This window comes from Phycodurus eques, chromosome 9, assembly GCF_024500275.1.
Source record: "Phycodurus eques isolate BA_2022a chromosome 9, UOR_Pequ_1.1, whole genome shotgun sequence".
NCBI classification, from domain to species: Eukaryota; Metazoa; Chordata; class Actinopteri; order Syngnathiformes; family Syngnathidae; genus Phycodurus; species Phycodurus eques.
The window spans coordinates 27,753,336-27,760,405 of NC_084533.1; the positions used below are offsets into that span (position 1 = coordinate 27,753,336).

General features: G+C 44.4%; 1 protein-coding gene across 2 annotated transcripts in view; it reads right to left on the reverse strand.

Annotated features, from left to right (window-relative positions):
* The window catches only part of xpnpep2 (X-prolyl aminopeptidase (aminopeptidase P) 2, membrane-bound), an 81,150-nt gene extending 79,387 nt beyond the window's left edge, over window positions 1-1,763 (reverse strand). For both annotated transcript variants that reach the window (XM_061686664.1, XM_061686663.1), the window contains exons 1-2: window positions 1,717-1,763; window positions 1,188-1,239 (exon numbers count right to left, since the gene is read on the reverse strand). The gene's annotated coding sequence lies outside the window, so the exon portion shown is untranslated. The remainder of the gene's footprint in view (window positions 1-1,187; window positions 1,240-1,716) is intronic.
* Window positions 1,764-7,070: the final 5,307 nt, after the last annotated feature.

Below are 7,070 nucleotides of genomic sequence, written 5' to 3' on the forward strand. Positions count from 1 at the left end.
CTTGCGGTGTGGAAGGACAAGCACGTTCGGCCTCGGGCTGCAACGGTAAACCGATACATTCTGCTCGGGGAGCTAAACCATTTGCCCTAATGGTCTTTTCCAGCAAGGCTTACGCAAGAGAAACCATTCCTCGCCTCTCAATGTTTCCTCTCCGGTTCTTCTTCTCTGTGAGCATCACGAGGCCTGAGTAATGTTCCTATGCACTTGTTAGCATGTTTTCCTGCTAGAAAAGGTTTCTTCTGACACATGGCCCCCACGTTCTTTTTGATTTATTTGTTTTGTCCATAAGGATTTGACCGGGATTGAGATTTTTTTTCAGTAGGCCTGTGTTACTTACTACCCTTCACACAAGAAGATTTGCTTTAATCCCACGATTATTTTACACTTTGATTTATGAAACGATCTGAAATTAGACCCGAAGGTCGGCACATGAGACATTCTATCATTTTCCCAAAATGCATCCTGTTCCCCTTCAACGCGGGCGATATTCAATCCTGTGTATTCCCATCGCCTGGGCCGCCCAAAGGATAACTAGGTTTGATCTCCCGTGGGAAACGACATTATCTTGTAGCCTGGCAAATGAGACTAGAATTCACCTAGAATAGCGCACAGGCTCCCCTCCTGCGCTGATTGTGACACATTCTCCATCCGCGTGAAAAGTGTCGTGTCAATTGCAGGCTGGCGTAACGGTGTTACTTGGTCTCCAGCAGAAAGACAACGTATTACTCCTATATTCCGTTTTAAGGTGTGTGCTCAATATTACTCACCAGGCCAAATGTACAGTCCCCTGTCTCTGTTTTGATGTTGAAGTGGGCAAAAATAAATGACAAATAAAATAAAACAAGTGTGTCAGAAATGGTTGAAATACTGTGTACATATTTGAACTTTTGGTTTCTAATTTATAAAAGATAAGCTTTAGCTCTTGGAGTACTTTTTTTTTTTCCCTTTCATGCGTAGCTTTGTGTTTTTATTTTCTATTTCTGTAAAGTGTGTAAATATATCTTTATGATAATAAGTAATATTAAAAATCTTATTTTAAGAAAACACAGTGTTGAGTCGTTTTTGGCCGAAAGGAATGCAAACAAAACGACGTGGTCACATTCACGCAGGTGGCGAACAGCTAATAAGTTCGCCATATCTAGTTAGCATGTTAGCATATCGATACGTTGAAAACAAAGGATGACTACCTGATGACGATGACGAAGATGCCGCCGTCTCGTGGGTACGAGGAATGCCAATCTAAACAGTCAAATAGAAAAGTTCAATAAAAAATAAAATAAATAAATAAATTAAAAAGCAGATTCCTCTCTCCTCCTTTAACTGAGCTCGGCAAATAGCTTTTGGAGTTCGTTCCTGATTATTGGGACAAATCTGAGCATTTGATTTCAATTTCTGATAAATCTTATCTTGTAGTGGGGCGTTTGTTAAGAGTGACTTCCTCCTTCCCGATCCGCTTGGGAAACGGTCAGGGCCGACAATCATAAATCTTAAAGCATATTTGGAGTGATTTCAAATATGTATACAGCGCAGTGTTATTTGATGTATCATGCAATGAATAAAGTGACTTGAATTGTAAACACGGACAAAAATGAAAACGACTCATTCATACAAAGAAATTAGCATCAAACATAAAAATTGCCGAGCTAGGATTAAAAAAAAAAAAGTCAAAATAAACAAACGTAACACCATAAATCATAACAAATTGAGGAAATATACCTTTTCCTCCACACCGTGAGAATCTGTGCCGCCATCTTGGATATGACCCATAATGCAGTAGTACTCACTTCCTCTCCATTCCAAAAAAAAGGCACATCATGTGACCAGTTCCTCCAATCAAAAGAAACAAAGATCTTTCGATTCGTAGTAAAATTCAAGTAAAATTGAAATGGTCTATTATTCATTTTTGCATTGTATTGTCACATTCATGATTACAAAAATATACATAACACAAATACAATTTAAACATAGGTATATTTTAAGATCATCAAACAAAACTAAGAAACGTCTTTCCAAGATATAAATAAAATGATTTACTATTTACTCATACGATACTTAATACAGAATGTAACATCATTTGTTTATAGGTATATAAATGTATATACCCCTATAAATCGAATGTATATACACCTATGAATCTAAGGATTATATGCATACAGTGGATATTAAAAAACAATAAATAAAAAAAATGCCTCTGATTAACCTAACAAAATGTAGCTGTTCTAGTAGGCTTTTCCTGACATTTTCTGTTTTCTAGCAGATGCCAGAAGGGTTTTCGCTGATACTGACTGCTATTTTGGAAAGAAAAACAAATATAAATATATACTGTAGATATGATTTACTGTACATTGACTTATTCATAAAATATAGATCATATAAGAAAATCCCTGATTAAAGATACAAATACGAATCTTGTATGTCAGAGAGTCCTTGAATCTTCACATTGTTGGTCTTGCGGGAACGTGTCGGAGGGGAGCGGGCCTCGCATCGGAGCCCCTCTTCCTCCTCGGAACCCCCAGCGGGACCACTGGGGGAAGTGTCTGCTTAACGTGCACGCAGAGTTGACAGACAAGGAGCTGGACCCCCTCGATCCCCAGCGGCCCCCAACAGACGCCCGAGGTTAGATCATCCGGCCTGGGTCGGTTCTATAATTGCGCCCGGGGTCAGCGGGAGGATATGGAGCGTGACAATTTAGCGATAGGGTTACAGTTTGTGGTCAGGAGGAGGGGGCACAGGGGACGGGCGGGGCATTGCTGCTAGGCCAGACGTCCCTTGAAAGAGTTCAAGGTCCATCTGGCATTGGGACTCGGGTCCTGTTCACTGTCACTGTTGGAACGCGTGTCGCTCGCCGCCCGTTTCTGCAGAGGGGAGGGAGGCCTCGGGCGCTCCGTGTTTGCTTGGCTGCAAGACAAAAATAAAACACCGAGTGACGTATTTACAGTGTGGATAATATTCCACGCTTGCTTTGGGATGATTGACAACACACATTACGACATTCTTTACACACAGCGATGAACAAGTCAGCACCTATACAGTACTTTTGTGTATGATGGATTGAGGTTTTTTTTACATTTAGATTCATATACTTTTTGAATTGTTCGTTTTTATATAACGTCTTCGCTGTTATTAAAATAATCAACAGTGTCAGGCGACGGCGGATGACTGGTTAGCGCGTCCGCCTCACAGCTCTGAGGTTGCGGGTTCAAATGCGGGCTCAGTTTGGATGGCGTCCACGCCGTGCCTGCGCGGGTTTTCTCCGGGTACTCTGGTTTCCTCCCGCATTCCTAAAACACGCACGCTAGGTTAATCGAAGACTCCAAATTGTCCGCAGGTGCGAACGTGAGTGCGAATGGTTGTTTGTCTGTACGCGCCCCGCGATTGGTCGCCTGAGAAGTTCAGGGCGTACCGCGCCTCTCGCCCAGCGGAGATAGGCGCCAGCGCACCCGCGAGCCCAGTGAAGATAACCGCCAAAGAAAAGGGATGGATGGATAATTAACAGCAATATAATATGCATTGTCATGATGATTATGATTTCATTTTGCCAGTTAGTCATTTTATTATCGCTATCAGTTCTACAGTTATTACTTTTATTATGTATTTTATAGTCAATGCAGAGCAGCAATGCAATTGTAAAATTAATCTGTAATCTGTGTTTTATGTAGGGCTCCATTTTTTCATTGGCTGGAGGGGCAGTGAACTATGAACTCTGCCTAGCAACAAGAAGCCACTCTTCCAAAAAATGGAGCAATTCTGATCTAGTTTGCCACTTGACTCAATTGGTGCTTGTTCATTATGATAAATATAAAAACATCAGTGCTTCTACACGATGTGTGTGTGTGTGTGTGTGTGTGTGTGCGTGCGTGTGTGCGTGCGTGCGCGCCCATGTGCTTGTGCGTGTGTTGCTGAAACAGATGCAAGGGGAAACATCTGGATCATCTGGCAGAGACGCCCGGAATCGACTCCTGCCACATAGTAAAAACTTTTAGTGCTGTTGGCTAACCAGCGGTACCGCCAAGAAGCTCTGAACGACGGACGTCACGGAGCTCGCGGCGCACCTGCACAGGAAACATTTGCGAGCCTCGCGAAGATTAAACCCACGTGGGACAAAATGGGCAGCAGGTGTCACGCACGGTTCTCTTATTGTTTCTATTCATGTCATTTTGATGGGCATAGTGGGCGCGATATCAGGTGACATCTAAATGTATCCAGCCCACAGGTGTTCCACTCCTTAAGATTATAAATACATTGGCACCGGTTGATTACCAGTAATAATCAAAATGCTTCTAAATAACACCGGGTTGCACAAAACATAAAAGGAAAGACTGAAAAGAGGTTGCAGCCTGTTTAAGGGTGTAATATGTTCGTGTATTGACCATTTAGGGGGGTCACCTTTTTCAAAATAAGTACACCTACTGAATTGTACCGCTAGCACAATTATTTTAAAGTGGACACATTCGAGAAAATGGACTTTTGAAATGCACGTGAGGCTCGGGGCATTTGTGTTTGGCGTGTCCACTGCATGCGCCACATGCACACGAGTTGACAAAGTGTAAATGGGCGGATTGGTGATGAAGTGCTGCCTCCACGAGTGAAAATACAGTTCATTCCTTTTACTGCCTCGATGGGAGCTTGTTTTCCCGTCAGACAAGCCGGGTTGAGGACAAGAAGTTGCAACAGCCTAGCTACGCCCTTGTTACCGCGGTAGCGAAAGCCCCTTATGGGTAACGTACGAGAGTAGTCGATACCCAATTGATACGCGTGAGAAATATCGATACCATCCGTCGCCAATTCATCGTGCTTCTGAGGCGAACGCACAAATAAACCGGTGGCGGGATGCACCTCAGCTGTGTTGAGACCAGCGGCGACGGATCGCCGCAGTGCTCGTTCAACAAACACAACGCAGGAAGGAGATGGTGAAGGGCGGCTCCGAGGAAACGGCTTAACTCGGGAAGGGCCGAAGGCTAACTCAATCAGCCTCCTAACTTTGCCATCGTGACAACGTCACACGCTGTTGACAGACGCAGCCGCGGTGTACAAGCTCTATACGTCCCTCGAGCCCCAAAGTCAAGTGTCCTCTTATTGGGAACTTCCACTCCTCTTAAACGCGGAAACATTAGCCACCGACTACGGTTACGCGGGTCTCCGCGGAGATCCACGGTCGGGGTAACACGAGCCGCTTTGCTTACATATTTGAAGGAAACAAGCAAAGCCCGGAGGATTTCAACCGAGAGTCTCGAGACCTCGCAACCATCCGGCTAACTCCTCGTGATAAAAATTCCGCTTGAATTGTGGCGATATGGTTTGGATATAACCCTGATAATACATACAGCACCTTACCAAACTGAACTGTAGTGTACTCCCTAGAAACTCAGAAATGCATACTTTATCAAACTCATCTGAAACAAATTCCTTGGAAAAGTTACAAAAACGTATACATTACCTAACGGAGCTGAGCCGTACCGCTTGAAAATGCCAGAAAACGCGTACTGTACCACAATGAACTAGAAATGTGTACCGTACTGAAGAGAACAGGGCCAAAATGCATACCTGACCAAACCGAACTGCTCGGAAATGGTGGAAAATCTTTACATTCTCGCACCGAACTGAACCGTACTGTTTGAAAACGGCAAAAATGCAAACGGATTTGAATTGTACTGCTTCGAAATACCCCCCCCCCCCCCCCCCCCCCAAAAAAATCTGGCCCTTACCCAACTGAACTGAATCATTCTGCTTGGTGCAAACCAGGCTTTTGAGGCCCATCTCCAACCAAAACATGGCGCGGTTGATCTCAGGATGAGCTTTGCTTCGCCACTTTGCAGCCTTCCCAACCCCAAAGAAAGAGTTTTTCCTATGATGGAGGGGGAATAGCATGCAGTGTTATTATCTCGTTAAGAACAGTTAAGAGGCCGCGTCGCCTGTCAAGAGGGCGTCACTTTGCCAGTCAACCACGAAGGCATTAACAGTCTCAGACAGACAGCTACACCAGCCCCGCCACCGACTTGAAGCAATTTCCCCCCCATCGCTGATCGGCCTCGGTCGGACGTGTTTTTAACCAAAGGGTTAATGGACATGTGCATTCACTCTCTTGCTGTGCTCTTTTGTTTTCCTTCTTTCGTGACAACTGGCCCACAAATACCTCTCAAGACTTGACTTTCAACAACAACTGCGATGATGACGAAGCAGTTGGCTGTTAGCTCGGTGATCTTACGTAGGCCCGTTATTTTTGGATCGCTACAGTCTACTGTATATAGGGAAATAAAGTATGTCGTCTATAAATAGCTTCCCATGTCATTATCATTATCGAAGGCAAATCTGTTGTCAGAATTAGGTTAGGGCCCGATACGTTTTTTGACTTCTATTGAACATGTACATTTGCATTAAAGGATGAAATCTACTTCTGCCGCCTTCTTTTTAAAATTGCCTAACCTGTTTTGTGTTGAATTGTTCCTACCGGTCTATGAGGGAGGGAATCGAACGTGGGGGGTCTTGCTTGAATTTTTAACCGCGGGTTCACGGCTGCCCAAACAACATTTGAGCGTGTCTAAATCAAACATTCGTGTGGAGAAAGTTAACTGGAAAGCATTTGGGCCGCGGCCAGCCATGAATGAATAATGCGCCAGCCCAGATTAGGCAAACTCTATTTACACCGAATAGCAGATTTCCTTGAAATCACTGGCCAAACTCCACCGTGTAAAAGGCATCTGAGGACGCGCTGCAAAAAGTGTCGCTATTAGCCACCGGGCACTTTGGGAAGTCTTTCATACAGGTCAAGCTTGCAGACCTGCAGCTGCTCAGAGAAAGGCAGAAAATAAAAGCCCGAATCAGCATCTCTGCCTCTGCCGGATTCCATATCTGCTCGCGCAGCGGAGAGGTACGTGCGCTTGCAGCGCCACAATGACTCAGCTGACCATCTGAGTGTTCACCACTTGGTAAGTGCCTTGGAGCCCATTGGAAAATGGATTGAAAATACACAATCAACTCACAGCTACAGAATATATACGTACATACAGTATGCCCACAACGCCTGTTCAAAAGTTAGGCACCGGTGACATTTTGTGATCACTGTTACAAGT